The sequence below is a fragment of the Coregonus clupeaformis genome, unplaced genomic scaffold (genome assembly GCF_020615455.1).
Source record: "Coregonus clupeaformis isolate EN_2021a unplaced genomic scaffold, ASM2061545v1 scaf3626, whole genome shotgun sequence".
NCBI classification, from domain to species: Eukaryota; Metazoa; Chordata; class Actinopteri; order Salmoniformes; family Salmonidae; genus Coregonus; species Coregonus clupeaformis.
Genome location: NW_025537080.1, coordinates 420 through 20,890, shown reverse-complemented (window position 1 = coordinate 20,890; position 20,471 = coordinate 420). Strand labels below are relative to the sequence as shown.

At 40.9% G+C, this 20,471-nt stretch overlaps 1 long non-coding RNA gene across 1 annotated transcript; it reads left to right on the top strand.

Moving 5' to 3' along the window:
- Window positions 1-211: 211 nt before the first annotated feature.
- On the top strand, window positions 212-1,198 carry LOC123490289. The gene is made up of 3 exons (XR_006660874.1): window positions 212-445; window positions 624-735; window positions 1,083-1,198. It is a non-coding gene; the product is annotated as an uncharacterized LOC123490289 (long non-coding RNA).
- The last annotated feature ends 19,273 nt before the right edge of the window (window positions 1,199-20,471 follow it).

Sequence of the window (20,471 nt, the reverse complement as noted above, 5' to 3'; positions counted from 1 at the left end):
GGATGAGAGGCCTGCTCTCCACTCTCAACCCTTTCGAGGAGTGGCATTGTGTTTGGGGGTTGTTTGTGTCCTCTTGCTTTCAGCCATTATAGGCCTCTGTGTCTACTGTGAGTATGTGGATCATAAAGTATTATGGATTTTGGAGGGGTGCAGGATGACATCATAGAGCAAACATGTCTTTCTGTCTCCACAGTCATGACAACAAAGTTGGTGAGGGAACTGGCGGCCAATCAGGACCTAATGAATCTCAACAGCAATCTGAGTACAGCCAATCACATATTGCAGAGTGATTATAGCAATGTTAGCACTGCAAACCAACGTTTAGCGGCTGAGAAAGAAGAGGTGTCAAGAGAGAGGGATAGACTGAACTGGAATCTTCAGGTCATATATCAGCTTGATGATTTTCCTGTCAAGAAATATTGTTCACAAAAAGATGGCACAGGAGGTAATCCCCCTTTTTAAACATTAAAATACATTACTTATTAGATATTACACTTTCAATTAATATACAGTCTTAATAATACTAATATTGTTTATATTGTAGCGTTAAAACTGTAATGTTTTATTGTTGTAGAGAGAGAGTGTAACTCTTGTCAACATGGCTGGATGTTGTTCAAATCTAGTTGTTACCTGATTTTGCACCCTGCCGCTCCATGGAAGACCTGGACACAAAGCCAACAATATTGCAAACAAGAGAATGCTGATTTGGCTGTCATTGGCAGCCAAGAGGAACAGGTGGGACACTGGTACAAACAAGAGTTTAAAGGGACAGTTTCACCCAACCTTTAAGAAACTCAAACAATGAAAATGAATTTAAAAAAAAGTGAAATAGGAACTAGATTAAAATGTGTGACAGCTATTAGCTCAGGGTAAAGCAGTCATAACTGAAAGACAAAAGAACAAAGCCCATTAGAATGCTACTTCCTGTTGTGCTCTTTGTAATTTTCTCATTTGGACCTGATTACACCCATTAGATCCAGCATTTACACACTGCCTCCCGAAACTGTGAATTGCTATAAAAATATTTTAAAAAACGCTTTCTACTAACACCTAATTTGTGGTTTCACTCACTTCTCATTAAGGAATTCATTAGTAACCACACTCAACACTACTATGATGAACATCATGGGTACTGGATCGGCCTGACTGACAAAGCTAAAGTCGGCCAATGGCTCTGGGTTAACGGAAGTAATCAGAATCAGACTGACGGGTAAGGACATTTTAATCAGTGTAAACAACAAAGAAGCATTGTTAAATCGTTCTTTGATTCAGTCATTTCTTTTCATTCACGGTGGTGTTCTCTTTTCACAGGTTTTGGAACAGTCAAACTGGAGGTAATTGCGTGGTAACTGTCCCAAATAATGCACCATTGGCTAATTGGAAGGCTGCATCGTGTTTCATGGAGAACCGTTGGATCTGTGAGAGTAGAGCATTAATATGGTCAGATTAAATTGAGTTTTATTCTTCTAATTTAAGGACCCATGACATCTGTCTGTTGGGGCCAATTCGAATTCACTCAATTCAGGAAGTGATTTAAATATCAAATTCACAATGGAAAACCTTCATTGGCTGACCCCAACATGGGTCTGTTTTGCACGTTTTTTTATATGTTAACAATCAAGGATCTGTTGTAATGTAGCTATAGTGTATTAAAAAAATTATGTTTAGTTTTGAGCTTTCATATAAATCAGGCACATTTTCTTTAATATTAATAATTTCACTTTGACAATGAATTAATGTTTTTCTAATGTCTTATTGTATTATGTTCTGTACAGTTGTTGCTATGTTCACAATAAAATATCAACCGTATGTATAGTAGTGTTTTAGAATAACATTTGTTTTGGCCTTTCATAGATCCGAAATCATATAATATTCAGTTTACAAAGCAAAGAAGGACTTGTCTTCCAAGATTGTCTTCCTTCGATTTTGATTTTTTTTAGCACATGACGTACAAGTGTAATACATAGAATGAAAGTGTTATAACCTATGCAATACTTCTAAATCAGCAGCTTTAGGCACGTGATGCAATTCATCATAATATTATTTGGGGACACGATTTTTTTTTGTTTTATTCAATTCAGTCTGGTATTAGAACGGTAGCCCCTATGTGCAAAAGCAGGGTGTCTGCGGAAAGCTGAGTATCTTGGCTATTGATCTCTGCCTTCAAATCTTTGGTGTGACTTACTACCATATGTGGGCATATGAATTTATAAGGGCAGGCCATGCCGATGATCTCATTTCAAGATGCCTGCTACCTACATTCCGGCATAAACGAAATCAACACGGTGTACGTTGATACACACCGAAAGCCGGGACTTCACAGATCATGAGGATATCTTATTTGTCTGCCTGTGACCTACTTTTATTGATCACCAACCCCAAGAGTCAAAATGTTTATTTTACAAAACCTTTTCACCAAACAGGGTAAGCTTAGATTTGGTCTGTGTTTGAGCTATAGCTGCATGGGGAGTGTCAAATGAATCCTTAGGTTGGTAGGAACAAATCCAGCCTATTACCAATGTTATCTGATGATGTATGACTTAGGGGCGGCAGGTAGCTTAGTGGTTAAGAGCGTTGTGCCAGTAACCGAAAGGTCGCTGGTTCTAATCCCCAAGCCGACTAGGTGAAAAATCTGTCGATGTGCCCTTGAGCAAGGCACTTAACCCTAATTGCTCCTGTAAGTCGCTCTGGATAAGAGCGTCTGCTAAATGACTAAAATGTAAATGTAAATGTTAATGGCAACATCGAATGTCCACCGAGTGACTATGTCTTTGCACATCAAAAATATGATGTTGCCTGCTTATGCACTGTAGTCATCCATTACACAGGGGATTGGCTACTATGGCACCTTGACAGTCTTGTAGCCAATGAGATAAGCTTTCCAGGGATATGCAGTTGACCTGGGTGGGACAAAGCAAGGCCTAGAACCTTTTATGCGTAATGCGAACTATTGTTACCTGGCTCAGAGACGAGACGCACCGAGCACGCTATATTACATTGTAAACAGATTTCATCGCTTTAGCATAGAAGATGGCTTCTCAAGAAAAAGAAAAATGGAAAAAATAAGAATATCGAACAGGAAGCTAAAAAGAAGGCAGCTATGAATAAGTATACCGACATAGAAGCTTTGAAGAAAATATTGGAGTCGGATCAGGGGAGCAATTTGGACAACGAGGATTTCGACTCGGCTGACGAAGAATGCAAAGTGTTACTTTTTGCATTTTGTGTGTGTTTCACACCTTCTATGTGAGTCACTGTACAGATCAAGTTTAGGCTTGGTGTTTTTACTTTACAGTAATGTCGTTTTGTAAATGTAGTCAACTGTAATTCTGTGTGTCTTACAACAATATATCCCTTTATTTTATTCACCACAGAGTGGAGGATGCAGAGCTACACAGGCCCCATGTAGCTCAGTTGGTAGAGCACAGCGTTTGTAACGCCAGGGTTGTGGGTTCGATTCCCACGGGGGGCCAGTATGAAAAATAAATGTATGCACTCACTAACTGTAAGTCGCTCTGGATAAGAGCGTCTGCTAAATGACTAAAATGTAATGATGTTTGGGAGCCACCTCTCCCCAGCAAGCACCCCGCTGGTCAAGGTATTCACCCCCCCACTGCTATGTCAATCACCCCTTCTAATGGTTCTACATCCACCACTGACAAAGGCCCCACTCCTCTTTAACCCCCTCCACTGCAGGCCCTGGCACCACTCCCCTCTCTGCCAGTTCATCTGGAGGTTGGGGGACAGGGGAGGAGATCTAAGCCTCAACAGAGAAAAGGGAGAGGCAGCACAACAGAGGGAGATGAAACTGAGGACAGGTTGCATACAGTCCTTGAAGATGATGAGGAGCCAGAACAATTTAGGTTTAAAGCAGCAATTGGCAGTTGAAACAATAGCAAAGTGTAATCCCCGCCCTGTTTTGGTAAAAAGCTGAGGGATGGGGCTGGATAAATGTAACCACTCTCAAATTCATAGAAAGAGCTATGGATGCAAGGACTGACCATCCATGATATCAACATTATAGTTTTAACCATGTTATGAGGCTATAAAGTGTTTGTTTACGTATTTTTTTTTACGACCATTGGAGGAAAACAAGCATATATTTTGAACTAAGCTCATGAGGCATAAATAAGTTATATTCTTCAATAATCAATGTGTACATATCATTAATTTGTAGAAACTGCAGATTGCCCCTTTAAGAATCATGCAAATATGTGAGAGAGCAGTAAGCAAAAAAAATCATGGACATTACTGTGCTCATATCTAGCAACCTCATATCTGATGTTGATATCACATTGTTTAAAACATCCATGTTGAGAACATTAACAATACAGGACCTCCATACAAGATGTGATCTGAAAACACCAGTTGACGCTCAAAAATGATTTCTAATATCTCTTCCACTATAACATCTATTGTTGAATTTTTGCATACAAATAAATACATGTTGACAGGAAACAAAACAGCTTTTTTTCTAGTTCATGGTTTTGCAATAATGGCCGTTGAGCACAGATTAAAATATACTGTGTTTCATATGATTGTTTAATCTGTCTATGAGATGAACTGAACATTGGAGCTCTGACCACAAGCTCCTAAATGCCTGACCTCTTTGCCGCTCCAACAATCTTAGACAACCATTGAAGTCCTCATCAATCTTGTTTCACATTATGTTATTTTCCTCCTCCACAGTTCCCCCCTTCTTCTCTCTCCTCTATTGCTGCCTTACATCTGCAATTATTTTATGAAATATGTAAACAATGGTTTTTAGTTGATCTGATACACACATATTGTGAGACTATTTTGTGTACAAAATAAACCGATCTTAACAAATTAATTATTGTATAATTGATATACTGAATAAAGGATTGGACACCCATCTTGAATAAACAAGTGGTGTAGCTTGTTTTGTCGGATCCATTTTGATCTCCCAAAAGTATTTAAACATTGCCGCAAAACCCACGTCCATATTGCAGCAACCCCACTTCCATTCAACCTCGTAGTGATGGCCCAACAGTGTACTGAAGATCTATTGCAGACATACATGAATTAAGATATTTTAAAGTACCCTTTAAAACCACTGAGAAAGATGCAGACATAGATTTCCTGCACACAACTCTGAATAACTCCCTCACACTGACATCACACACAGCAAAGATAGAACAAAAGGCCCCTATATGGCCATCTGCATAGAGTGCAAGCCATAACATGATCTCCGTTTGAAGGCTGAGGATGCCACAAACAGGCCTGGCAAAGTGAAAGGCTGCACTTGTCACTATTTGTTGTCATCCAGCTATTATGTTGTATCGCTTTATTTAGATTATTCTGTCAGATATACCAACTTCCCGCTTGAAGGTGACTGGCTACTTAAAACGTTCTATCAACTGTAGTGGACCACAGACAGAGATCAGAGGTGCCACGTGGAAACACACATCAGACCAACTACTCAACTACTTGCCAGTGAAGTTAGAATCATACAGTAGATATTACCATTACAAGTCAGTTAGAAAGGTAATCATACAGTAGATTTTACCATTACATGTCAGTTAGAAAGGTAATCATACAGTTAGTTAAGATGGATGACCATGTCAACCAACAGGTTATTGAATTAAATAACGTTATTGAAGAAAACGAGAATAGAGCAACGAGGTGAGTGAAGACTAAGACCGATCGGTCAGTTAAGAACTAAGAAAACACACACACACACACTGACAAATACTTACACAAACACATGACACGACAGTTGAACTAAGCTCATGAGCTCAAGCTTGACGAGTCAATGGGTATATATCATACATTAAAAAGTCAAATTGTATGTAGCAACTGCAGATTAGCTCTTTAATGTAATTATGTGCTTTTAACATGTTATACTGAGACAGTAATTCCCACTAAAACAGCTGTGAGGAACGGTCCTCTTATAGTTGATTATATTACACCCCCACCCTCTTGTACGTGTGTGCGTGGTGCGTGCGTGATTGCGTGTACGCGTGTGAGTGTTTTAGTGTGTGTGCAGCATGTGTGTGTCTGGGTATTTGTGTGTGTGTGTGGGGGTATGCTTGTGTGCATGTGTGTATGCATGTGTGTGTGTTCTCACATCAATGTGTATCTCCTCAGGACCTGAGGGTTCAGGGAGAAGACTCTACAGGATGGTTTCTGTGAGCTTTGGGATTTTGTGTGTTCTACAAGTCACTCTCAACATTTCCCTGTGGCAAGTATGTGAGTGTATTGTTATCTAATCATTACAGTATATCAGACTTTCACAACAAGGTCCCAAATTCAGATGAGTGTTGTTATCTGTCTAACTACGTTCCTCCTCTGTTGGAAATGTTTAAGGAACTTGCAAACCACATCTAAGATATTCTGTCCTTTTATAACAGACTGTCAAGACCAGCTGTCACCAACCAAGGTCACTTTCTGAGTCAAAATGCAATTGGAGATCTGAAATCAAATCAAAATCAAATCAAATTGTATTGGTCGCATACACATATTTAGCAGATATTGTTGTAGGTGTAGCGAAATGCTTGTTTTCCTAGCTCGAAGAGTACAGTAATATCTAACAATACACAACAATACACACATCTAAAAAGTAAAATAATAGAATTGAGAAATATATAAATATTCAGACCAGAAATGACGGCGTCCGGAGTATAAATAAATATATATATATACACTACCAGTCAAAAGTTTGGACACACCTACTCATTCAAGGGTTTTTCTTTATTTGGACTATTTTCTACATTTTAGAATAATAGTGAAGCCATCAAAACTATGAAATATCACATATGGAATCATGTAGTAACCAAAAAAGTTTTAAACAAATCAAAATATATTTTATATTTTAGATTCTTCAAAGTAGCCACCCTTTGCTTGATGACAGCTTTGCACAGTCTTGGCATTCTCTCAACCATCTTCATGAGGTAGTCAATTGGAATTCTTTTCCAACAGTCTTGAAGGAGTTCCCACATATGCTGAGCACTTGTTGGCTGCTTTGGGTTGAGGTCAGGGGATTGTGGAGGCCAGGTCAACTGATGCAGCACTCCATCACTCTCCTTCTTGGTCAAATACCCCTTACACAGCCTGGAGGTGTTTTGGGTCATTGTCCTGTTGAAAAACAAATGATAGTCCCACTAAGCGCAAACCAGACGGGATGGCGTATCGCTGCAGAATGCTGTGGTAGCCATGCTGGTTAAGTGTGCCATTCTAAATAAATCACCAACAGTGTCACCAGCAAAGGAGACCCACACCATCACACCTCCTCCTCCATGCTTCACGGTGGGAACCACACATGCGGAGATGATCTGTTCACCTACTCTGCGTCTCACAAAGACACGGCGGTTGGAACCAAAAATCACAAAATTGGCCTCATCAGACCAAAGGACAGATTTCCACCAGTCTAATGTCCATTGCTCGTGTTTCTTGGCCCAAGCATGTCTCTTCTTCTTGTTGGTGTCCTTTAGTAGTGGTTTATTTTCAGCAATTCAACCATGAAGGCCTGATTCATGCAGTCTCCTCTGAACACTTGATGTTGAGATGTCTGTTACTTGAACTCTGTCAAGCATTTATTTGGGCTGCAATCTGAGGTGCAGTTAATTGCAGATTTCTGATGCTCTGCAGCAGAGTTAACTCTGGGTCTTCCCTTTCCTGTGGCGGTCCTCATGAGAGCCAGTTTCATCATAGCGCTTTGATGGTTTTTTGCGACTGCACTTGAAGAAACTTTAAAAGTTCTTGAAATTTTCCCGGATTGACTGGCTTTCGTGTCTTAAAGTAATGATGGACTGTCGTTTCTCATTGCTTATTTGAGCTGTTCTTGCCATAATATGGACTTGGTCTTTTACCAAATAGGGCTATCTTCTATATACCACCCCTACCTTGTCACAACACAACTGATTGGCTCAAACACATTAAGAAGGAAAGAAATTCCACAAATTCACTTTTAACAAGGCACACCTGTTAATTGAAATGCATTCCAGGTGACTACCTCATGAAGCTGGTTGAGAGAATGCCAAGAGCGTGCAAAGCTGTCATCAAGGCAAAGGGTGGCTACTTTGAAGAATCTCAAATATAACATATATTTAGATTTGTTTAACAGTTTTTGGGTTACTGCATGATTCCATATGTGTTATTTCATAGTTTTGATGTCTTCACTATTATCCTACAATGTAGAAAATAGTAAAAATAAAGAACAACCCTGGAATGAGTAGGTGTGTCCAAACTTTTGACTGGTACTGTATGTGTGATGGGATGTATAGACAATATGGACAGTATATGGATAGAATGTGTAGTATATCTGAAGAATAGTATATGTACAGCAATAGTTAAATAGGATAGGCGTTGACTAGAATACAGTATATACATATGAAGTGGGTAAAACAGTATGTAAACATTATTTAAAGTGACCAGTGTTCAATGACTATGTACATAGGGCAGCAGCCTCTGGTGCATGGTAGAGTAACCAGGTGGTAGCCATCTAGTGACAGTGACTAAAGTTCAGGGCAGGGTACTGGGTGGGGACCGGCTAGTGGTGACTGTTTAACAGTCTGATAGCCTTGAGATAGAAGCTGTTTTTCAGTCTTTCGGTCACAGCTTTGATGCATCTGTACTGACCTCGCCTTCTGGATGGTAGTGGGCGAACATGCCGTGGCTGATCTTCTTGGCCTTCCTGTGACACCGGGTGCTGTATATGTCCTGGAGGGCAATGTGCCCCCGGTGATGCGTTGGGTAGGACCGTACCACCCTCTGAAGAGCCCAGCGGTTGCAGACGGTGTAGTTGACATACCAGATGGTGATACAGCCCGACAGGATGCTCTCAATGGTGCATCTGTTAAAGTTTGTGAGGGTCTAAAGCAGTGGTCACCAAACTACGGCCCGCGGGCCGGATACGGCCCGTCAGCACATTTGGCCCGGCCCTCTGAACAATACCAGAGACGCTATCGGATTTTTTTCCTATTTGGCCTCCAGAAAAAAAATCCTAGGCCCGGCTCCCTGTCAAAGAGAGAACGGAATAATGGCGAAAAGGTTAGGTAAGAGAAAAAATTGATTCAGAATGCAGGGTATTTAACCTGCAGTGGACAAACGATTATTTTTTTGTTCAATGCAAAGAAAAGGCTGTTTGTCTCATCTGTCAAGAGACGGTGGCGGTATTCAAAGAATACAATCTTCGCCGACACTATGAATCCCGTCACAAAGACAAGTACGATAGCTTGCAAGGCCAAATACGAGCAGACAAACTCTCAAAGCTAAAAAGTGGACTACTATCTCAGCAGAATACATTTGTACGCCAAGCTCAGCTGAACCAGGCATCCGTTCGGGCCAGCTTTCGGGTTGCTAAACTGATAGCAAGCAGCGTAAGCCTTTCACTGACGGAGAGTTTGTTAAGAAATGTATGGATGCTGTCGCGGAGGAGGTGTGTCCCGAGAAGAAAGATGCATTTAATGCCGTAAGTCTGTCGGGCGAGTACAATCACCAGACGCGTTGAAGAAATCGGGAGTAATGTATATGCCCAGCTGCAGCAGAAGACGAAAAGAATTTGACTTTTTCATTAGCACTGGATGAGAGCACGGACGTGCAAGACACAGCGCAACTGCTCATTTTTATTCGTGGAGTTAAGCGCAAACTTTGAGATATGCGAGAGCTGGCAGCCGTCCAAAGTCTCAAAGGGACTACAACGAGAGGATATTTTTGACAAAGTGTGCCAAACCATGGAGAAGTTGGACCTGGACTGGTCAAAGCTAGCTAGCATCACGACTGACGGGGCTCCTAGCATGGTGGGGCGAAACTCGCGGTCTAATAGGACGCATGAACCGGGAGTTGGAAAAAGGGGGTCTCACCGCCCCGCTACGAGTCCACTGCCTAATTCACCAGCAAGCACTGTGCTGCAAAGTGTTGACGTGGATTCTGTAATGAAGGTTGTGGTGTCGTGCATAAACTTCATCAGAGCAAAGGGACTTAAACACAGGCAGTTCCAAGAATTCCTGTCTGAACTGGAGTCTACGCACGGAGATGTGCTGTACTACACAGAGGTCCGATGGCTGAGCCGGGGCAGAGTTTGAGGCGTTTTACGAGCTGCTACCCGAAATTAACGCATTTCTTCATTTAAAAGACAAACGGTCCCAGAGCTGATCGACCCAGAATGGAAATGGCACCTCGCATTTTTAACAGACGTGACAGAAATACTTAACAGCCTTAACTTGCAGCTACAAGGCGAGGGGAAACTCATTTGCGACATGTATTCACACCAGTGGCTGGCTGGTGAAAAATATTCTCGGTGGGGCTGTGCCATACTTTTTTTTTCCTGTAACCATCGCGATATATTTTAACACAAACTGCAGGACAGCAGTGCTCAGTGAAACATTCAGTAATTATTTAATGCCAATATTAAAAAGTTGAGGCATTCTTACACAAAAACATATTACACAAACCCAAGCCTTTCATTTGCATTTAAAGTGAACTTTTTACCATTGGTAGTAAACAGGCAACGCAACAGGCATGCTGTCAGAACAGAGTGGAAAGTGGACAATAACATGAAATTATTATAAAGTTTATAGGAAATCTTACACTGTATAAAAGGATGTATAATATAGAAATGGATATCAAGTGGATGAACTCAAACCTTTGACTGGAAGAATAGCATACAGTATTTTATGATCATACTAAATGTGACTAATTGTTAATGTGCTCCAGAACTGCAACAATTAATTGATACAAAACAACATATATACAGTAATATTAGCAAAGACACTATTAAGACTTTCTAGAGTACCATATATAACTGGATTTTTTATGCTAAGGTCAACTATATACAAAGAAACATGCGGCCAGAGCTGCTCTGTGTGTGTGTTCTGTCATCTTATTTGTACAGGAATTTTGCCCGTCTGTCCTTCTGAGTGGCAAACCTCTCAATGACCCTTTGATTAAAGTCAGGAATGTCCCTGACAAGTTTCTTCTCCATGGAGAGCATGGCCAGAGCGTTCAGGCGATCCTGTGTCATGCTGTTTCTCAGGAAGGTCTTGATCCTTTTCAGTGTAGAGAAGCACCTTTCTGACTCAGCAGTTGTCATGGGTGTGGTGATGAGGATCTTGAGGAGGCTGGCAGTCTCTGTGAAAGTGCTCTGAAGGTTGTTCTCCATGAAGAACTGGTACAGGGGCACTGCACCACTACAAGCCTTGAACTCACTGTTCTCATAGATGAGGGACAGTTCGGTTTTGAGCTTGGCCTTGTTCAACATGGGGTACGCCTCCACGGTTGTTTCCAAAGCGCTGTATCGGGAACTTCACACTGTGTTGTGGGAACAACTCTCCGTGCAATAGTGTTGCGCTGATGAGGTGCTGGGTGAAGGAGAACCTCTCTTTGGCATGACTCAGGATGGTATCACATACCTGTAAAGATACATCATCAGCTTTAATTTGCAATTAAGCTATTTTGATGCAAGTGATCCTGACTGACACATGCCTATGTCCAACTCAAGTATATGATTACCAAGGTGCTGATTGTTCAGGGTTTTGGCTACATACTACCAGGCCTGAAAAAAAGTTCTATGGGGAAACACTGACAATTACATCACAACTTACCTCTATAGCCAACCTCTGTTGTTCTCCTGGTCCCAGCATCCTCCGTCGCTTGATGGGCTGTTGCTGCTCGTCAGATGCGCTGTCCCCACACAAAGAGGGAATTGAGGCCCTGGGTCCAAAAATAAAGTTTAATTTGATAACTTGCAATCAGACTTCTTAGCTCACTGTAATTCCCCCCTCAACACACAACCAGTGACTTTTATATATATATATATATATATATATATATATAGACAGACAGACAGACAGACAGATAGTGTGTATATACACACAAACTATGTCTAGTAACTGCTTTTAACCTGTGATGTACATAATTAACTGATGTTATTACGTTTTAAAGCCTTTTTCTATTACATTTGTGAGAGGGATGCAACATAATTTTGTTCTGCTGTGCACTTAGCAATAAAGTTAATCTTCAATAACAACTAGGCCTCTTCTAGAAATTGACCTGGTGGACACCTGAATAATTATTACAAACTGTGTAGTACTTTCCCGCATTATTATCAACGTCTGATTGTGTCTTTTTGGACAAACACTTGTTCTCGTGGTCGAGTAACAACAACTGCGCTCCTTGAGTGACGGGGTGGTACTTGGTGAGAGAGGGAGAGAGACGACCCAAATTCGGAGTAAACTAGAAAAAACGGACGTTACACATGGCGGAGTGGCATTACCACATTTAACAAACCAAACATTGAAATACCGTTATAGAAGGTAAAAGTAAAAACCCAAACTGGTCTGTGCATCAATACCGGTATATAGTAATATATAGGCAACATACCGTAAATCTGTATCAATTATGTATCAGTTTTACATGTGACCCATATCAAATTTGCGCATTCACACTGAAGGAGCACACAAATGCAATGCTCATTTGGCGTGATTGTCGTGGTAACACAGGTGAAAAAAAATCCTGAATGGTATCCTAATGGCAGCCATTTTGGTTAGGGAGAAATACAAACAACTCTACTGCCATACATTCCAATTAGACTGAAGGGCATACAGTTGTGTCCAAATATATTGGCACCCTTGGGCTTTTCTTAAATAATTCCCTATTTCTTCTAAAATCAGTTGAAATTTGAGAGGGAAAAAATGGGTCTCCACACCTTTAATTATATTTCTGTAAACTTAAGTTTACAATTGTAATTTAGAAAATATAGACAAATGTCATGGACTAAATTATTGGCACCCTGGAGCTAGTACTTGGTTGCACAGCTTTTGGCCAAGATAGCTGCCAACATATGCTTATTGTAGACATCAATGAGCTTGCTGCACCTTTTCTGCTGGCAATTTGGCCCATTCTTCAGCAGCAAACTGCTGTAATTCTTCAATGTTTGAGGGTTGCACTCCACCAACTTCTTTTTTCAGATCTTGCCAAAACTAATGTGGTCCCGTGTAGCTCAGTTGGTAGAGCATGGCGCTTGCAACGCCAGGGTTGTGGGTTCGTTTCCCACGGGGCCAGTATGAAAAAATGTATGCACTCTTAACTGTAAGTCGCTCTGGATAAGAGCGTCTGCTAAATGACTAAAATGTAATGTAAATGTCTTCTCTTTCCTTTTAAAATACTAAAACAAATATAATTGTGACGGCTCTAATGATAATCACTCACTTTGATGACCAGACACATTTAGGCTTTTAAACTGTTGTAAGTGAACTATTCATCTTTCTAACAGCATCTTTATCAGCCAATAGTATATATAGTTATTTACCTGATTGTTAGCATGCTTTCTGTGAACCTCTGGACAAGTGCTTTAATGAAGACAGGGTCGATGTTCCTCTTCTGCAGCTGGCTGAAAAGCATGTCCACATTTGGCATGATCTTGTGGAACAGTGCCAGGAAAAAACAGAAAGCCTCGTCTTCGAGCATCCTCACAAAGCCCCCGCCTCTCTGACAGTCGGGGCATCAAAGTTCCCAGAGTCTCTGATGGTCTGGAAACACGTTAGGAGGTCATCCCTGTACTGTACACAGTGTTGTGTAACGGTAGCTGTCTTCAGGTGCTCCTCCAGCACACTGTCGAGGGGAGGCAACAAAATCCACTAAGCCCCCGGAAAATGCCGGGGTTGTCCGAGGAGTCAGTCTCCTCGTGCCCACGCAAGGCCAACTCAAAAGCCCCACAGAACTTCACACAATCGATAATTTTGGATAGAATGTGCCTGTTTTTATCCACCTCCCTCATTGTGTTTCCTCACCGCAATCCTGTGGCCGTCATCCAGCTGCGTAGCAATGTTCACCCTTCCTAATACAGCTAGCTTTACAGAGTTGTCCATGTGTGCCCTGGTGTTCTCATGTTTCTTTACCTTCTCTGACAGGTGCTTCATATCCCTCACTCCGGTACCTGTCCATGCTGAATCTGACCCCGTCGTTTTAAAAAGCAAGCACGGAAAGCAAAATAAAGCATTAGCATCAGTGCACCCAGCTAGCCAAGCCTTCCTGGTGTACCAGCTACGGGAGAAGCCGCGCATATACTGCTTCCCTTTCTGCTAGCCTGCTGTCTGATTGAGAGGTCAGGTTGATCTGGGCCAGCTCTTTCACCCGAACTTTCTCTGACAAAGTTCTCCTCTCAAACGGATCTTGGAGGAGAGATTTCACCGAGTTAGGGGTTGGGTCTTGGAGGAGTAACGTTTGCGTCGCCATTGTCGTCTAGTAAAAATGGCGCCACTGGAGCCCGGTCCTTATTTTATCAGGGCGAGCTTGGGGCGATAAAATAATCGCCCTCCTTGGATTCGAATTAAAATCGCTGATTAGCTACATTTTATGTCATACATTCATATCTTAAATTAGCAATTGGCTTAACTGCTACGTAGACCCGCCTCCTCGGGGCACTTTCTGTATCGCCCAGAGCTGACGAGGCGTTTGACAGGCAGAGGAAAGGTTGCGAACATTATTTTCTATCATATCTTACACATATTACTGTGTGCATTCCATATTTCAAACACACAAATATTGACATACTGATGTTTTTATTATTATTATTATTATTTTTATTTTTTATTAAAAAAAAAATAATTTTATTTAAGGGCGGCGCCCTAGCGCCCCTATCGGCCAGCCGCCACTGGTGAAAACGTTGTGTAAAATTAACATTTTGACTCTCGGGGCTGGTGAACAATAACAGTAGGTCCCAGGCAGACAAATAAGATATCCTCATGATCTGTGGAGTACCGGATTTCGGTGTGTATCAACGTACTCCGTGTTGATTTCGTTTACGCTTCACAACGCTAACCGGAATATAGGTAGCAGCCATCTTGAAATGAGGTCATCGGCTCGGTCTTCCCTTATAAATTCATATGCCCATATATGGTAGCAAGTCACACCAAAGATTTGAAGAAACCGATCAATAGCCAAGATACCCAGCTTTCCGCAGACACCCAGTTTTTGCAGATGGGGCTACCATTCTCATACCAGACTGAATTGAATAAAAAAATGAAATAGGGTCCCCAAATAATATTATGATGAATTGCATCACGTGCCTAAAGCTACTGATTTAGCAGAAATATTACATTGTTTATACAGCGGAGTGATTTCATAAAAAACTTGAAACTTCCATTCTATGTATTACACTTGTACTTCATATGCTATGACCTTTCAAAATGGAAGGAAGACAATCTTTGAAGACAAGTCCTTCTTTGCTTTGTAAACTGAATATTATATGATTTCGGATCTATGAAAGGCCAAAACAAATGTTATTCTAAAACACTACTATACATATGGTTGATATTTTATTGTGAACATAACAACTGTACGGAACATAATACAATAAGACAATAGAAGAACATTAATTCATTGTCAAAGTGAAATTATTAATATTAAAGAAATTGTGCCTGATTTATATGAAAGCTCAAAACTAAACGTTATTTTTTTAAATACACTATAGCTACATTACAGCAGATCCTTGATTGTTAACATATCAAAAACGTCCAAAAACAGACCCATGTTGGGGTCAGCCAATGAAGGTTATCCATTGTGAATTGTATATTTAAATCACTTCCTGAATTGAGTGAAATCGAATTGGCCCCAACAGACAGATGTCATGGGTCCTTAAATTAGAAGAATAAAACTCAATTTAATCTGACCATATTAATGCTCTACTCTCACAGATCCAACGGTTCTCCATGTCACACCATGCAGCATTCCAATTAGCCAATGGTGGATTATTTGGGACGGTTAACATGCAATCACCTCCAGTTTGTCTCTTCCAAAACCTGTGAAAAGAGAACACCACCATGAATGAAAGAATTGACTGAATCAAATAATAATTTAACAATGATTCATTGTTGTTTACACTGAATAAAATGTCCTTACCCATCAGTCTGATTCTGATTATTTCCGTTAACCCAGAGCCATTGGCCGACTTTAGCTTTGTAAGACAGGCCGATCCAGTACCCATGATGTTCATCATGGTAGTATTTAGTGTTGTTATGAATGAATTCCTTAATGAGAAGTGAGTGAAACCACAAATTAGGTTTTAGTAGAAAGCGTTTTCTTTACAGTAATTCAAATTTTCGGGAGGCAGTGTGTAAATCCTGGATCTAATGGATATAATCAGGTCCAAATTAGAAATTAACAAAGAGCAAAAGAGGAAGTAGCATTGTAATGGGCTTTGTTCTTTTGTCTTTCAGTTATGACTGCTTTACCCTGAGATCATAGCTATCACACATTTTAATCTAGTTCCTATTTCACTTTTTATTCATTTTCATTGTTTGAGTTTCTTAAAGGTTGGGTGAATATGTCCCTTTAAAGTCTTGTTTGTACCAGTGTCCCACCTGTTCCTCTTGGCTGCCAATGACAGCCAAATCAGCATTCTCTTTTTTGCAATATTGTTGGCTTTGTGTCCAGGTCTTCCATGGAGCGGCAGGGTGCAAAATCAGGTAACAACTAGATTTGAACAACATCCAGCCATGTTGACAAGAGTTACACTCTCTCTCTACAACAATAAAACATTACAGTTTTAACGCTACAATATAAACAATATTAGTATTATTAATACTGTATATTAATTGAAAGAGTAATATCTAATAAGTAATGTATTTTAATCTTTAAGAAGGGTGATTACCTCCTGTGTCATCTTTTTGTGAACAATATTTCTTGACAGGAAAATCATCAAGCTGATATATGACCCGAAGATTCCAGTTCAGTCTATCCCTCTCTCTTAACACCTCTTTTTCTCAGCCGGCTAAATGTTCCCTCACCAACTTTTGTTTTGCTCTGAGAAGGCAGTCATGACTGTGGAGACAGAAAGACATGTTTGCTCTATTATGTCATCCTGCACCACTCCAAAATCCATAATACTTTATGATCCACATACTCACAGTAGACACAGAGGCCTATAATGGCTGAAAGCAAGAGGACACAAACAACCCCCAAACACAATGCCACTCCTGAAAGGGGGTTGAGAGTGGAGAGCAGGCCTCTACCATCCACCTAGGAATAGCAAAGATAAGAGTCATGTTATTATAACCATACTGTTAGCATAAAAGTATACATGTAATGGTAAGCGTTATTCCATCATTTGATGAAATCTAAAAAATTGAACAATAAATGGTGGATAATTTGACTATAGCGTAGAGTCAATCCAGACTGCAGAAGATTGCACTATAGCGCGATTGAAATGTAAAGGCATTCGTGGAGACTCCTATTCACGGTTAACGCTGCATATGTCGGGTCATTCAGAAATGTCCTTAATATTTATATTGCTCTATAGTCTCGTAAGCCGACCCTAGGCAGCAGCAGTGACTAAGGTCTGGTTTCATTGACAGACTTTTTCGGCAACTTCCAATAAGGGAAAAACAGACAACTCTCCCAACAAATCACGAGGCAGGCATGCCAGAACGTCGAGATTCGAAACCAAAGTTTGCAGGCAAAACCTTTGCAATGGTTTTAGTGAAGGTAGTTGCCGCTTGCAAAATGCACTCATTAAAAATAACCTCTGTGATCTCCATCTTAATAGCTACTATTTTGTATTTTATTCAAGTGGATAAGGTAGTGACATAGGCAGTGACGTAGTTCTTCTATGCCAAAGTGACGTTCTATTACTTACAGACAGTCTGTGTTAAGCCGGAACATTTGACCCGGATGTCTAGAGAGACTAATCACGCTATAATTTGGATCTTCCGCAGTCTGGATGGAGTCTAGCCCTATCTCCCAAATGCACCTGTTGTGGCAGGACTTTGTTGAGTGACTGCACTTCCCTTAGCCTTTACGTCAGCATATACTGTTTCTTCCTCTTTTTTCTCTGTGGGGAAGAGAAAGGGGCACACATTCATATCCAATAATATGGTTTTGATATATTGTGTTATTAATTTTGATATACAGTTGTCACGATCGTCGTAAGAAGCAGACCAAGGAGCAAAAAAATAAATTATATATATATATATATATATATATATATATATATATATATATATATATATATTTAGAATTATTGTAAAATTAACTCTGTCCATAAGGTGTAGATAGTAAGTATAGACCGGAAGTAGAGGCCTGGGCATTGTTGTTCACTAATTTACTCCAAGTAGGGAAAGGATGGTGGGGTTGAAAAGTAATAAAGGGGAGTAAAAAAAATCAACAAGAAAAAATTTCTAAAAATAAAAAGTATTAAAAATAAAAAATAATAAAAAAAAGAAGCAGACCAAGGCGCAGCGTGATATGCGTACATCTTTTAATGAGTACTTTTCAACAATAACAAAACAACAAACGATACGTGAAGTCCTAAGCAGGGGCGGTGTGTTCATTAGGGCGATATGGGCACGCACTGCCAAACGGGAAAAGGAAGGGATTTTTTTTTCTAATCAATTATTTATTTATTTTTATTTTTTATTTCACCTTTATTTAACCAGGTAAGCAGTTGAGAACAGGTTCTCATTTTACAACTGCGACCTGGCCAAGATAAAGCAAAGTAGTGCAATAAAAACAACACAGAGTTACATATGGGGTTAAAAAAAAACATAAAGTCAGAAATACAACAGAAAATATATATACAGTGTGTGCAAATGTAGCAAGTTATGGAGGTAAGGCAATAAATAGGCTATAGTGCAGAATAATTACAATAGTATTAACACTGGAATGCTAGATGTGCAAGAGATTATGTGCAAATAGAGATACTGGGGTGCAAAAGAGCAAAATAAATAACAATATAGGGATGAGGTAGTTGGGTGGGCTAATTTCAGATGGGCTGTGTACAGGTGCAGTGATCGGTAAGGTGCTCTGACAACTGATGCTTAAAGTTATTGAGGGAGATAAGAGTCTCCAGCTTCAGAGATTTTTGCAATTCGTTCCAGTCATTGGCAGCAGAGAACTGGAAGGAGTGGCGGCCAAAGGAGGTGTTGGCTTTGGGAATGACCAGAGAGATATACCTGCTGGAGCGCAGACTACGGGTGGGTGCTGCTATGGTGACCAATGAGCTAAGATAAGGCGGGGATTTGCCTAGCAGTGATTTATAGATGGCCTGGAGCCAGTGGGTTTGACGATCGAACATGTAGTGAGGACCAGCCAACAAGAGCGGTACAGGTCACAGTGGTGGGTAGTGTATGGGGCTTTGGAGACAAAACGGATGGCACTGTGATAGACTACATCCAATTTGCTGAGTAGAGTGTTGGAGGCTATTTTGTAAATGACATCGCCGAAGTCAAGGATCGGTAGGATAGTCAGTTTTACGAGGGCATGTTTGGCAGCATGAGTGAAGGAGGCTTTGTTGCGAAATAGGAAGCCGATTCTAGATTTAACTTTGGATTGGAGATTCTTTATGTGAGTCTGGAAGTTGAGTTTACAGTCTAACCAGACACCTAGATATTTGTAGTTGTCCACATACTCTAGGTCAGACCCGTCGAGAGTGGTGATTCTAGTCGGGTGGGCGGGTGCTAGCAGCCGTTCGATTGAAAAGCGTGCATTTAGTTTTACTAGTGTTTAAGAGCAGTTGAAGGCTACTGAAGGATTGTTGTATGGCATTGAAGCTCGTTTGGAGGTTTGTTAACACAGTGTCCAATGAAGGGCCAGATGTATACAAAATGGTGTCGGTCTGCTAGAGGTGGATCGAGAGTCACCAGCAGCAAGAGCGACATCATTGATAACACGGAGAAAAGTGTCGGCCCAAGAATTGAACCCTGTGGCACCCCGATAGAGACTGCCATAGGTCCAGACAACAGGCCCTCCGGCAACAGTAGTTATCAGTGTTCTAATCTAGACGTCTGATCTGACACTAAATGTCCAATCAGGCTAAAGTCGTGCTTCAAATGGCCGCCCTTTTGGGGCGATTTCAGTCAGGTTGAAAATCGCCCCAGAAGTCTCTCATAGACTCTCATGTAAAATCTTTTTTTCAAATATCAGAGCTTTCAATACAATCTCTATGGGTTCCGGGAGGGCTTACACTTACGCGCTTTCGTCATACGTAACATAACCATGAACGTAACTAAGAAAAGAGCGGGTAGCAGCGTCAATCAATTCACGTACTACTTGTCAAGATGGCTAGCTCAGTGCAACCTCGGATTGTCTCTTTGAAAGAAGTTCCTTTTTGTCGGCAAACAAATCAAGATAAATTGGCAACGAAACAATTAGGACCTCCCAGACCAAATGTAATCAACAGGTTTCTACTAAAGGGGGAAAGTCCTACACCCGAGGATTTTCCAAAAATTGGTACGAAACGAAAAACCTGGCTAGCAGGCTGCGAGACGTGTAGCTAATGCAGTCTTCTGCTACCCCTGCCTTACCCCTTTCACCTGAAGGCGGCACGGCAGACAGCACCGCTTGGACAGCGACTGGTGTAACGGACATGCACCATCTTTCAGAAAAGATTAAGAAACATGAGCTGTCAAAGACCCACATGGATAGCTGTTTGAGATTGTCTGCTTTGGGGAGAGTGAACATTGGACCACTCAACTGGATGAGGGATACAGGCTAGCTGTCCGCCGCCACAACGA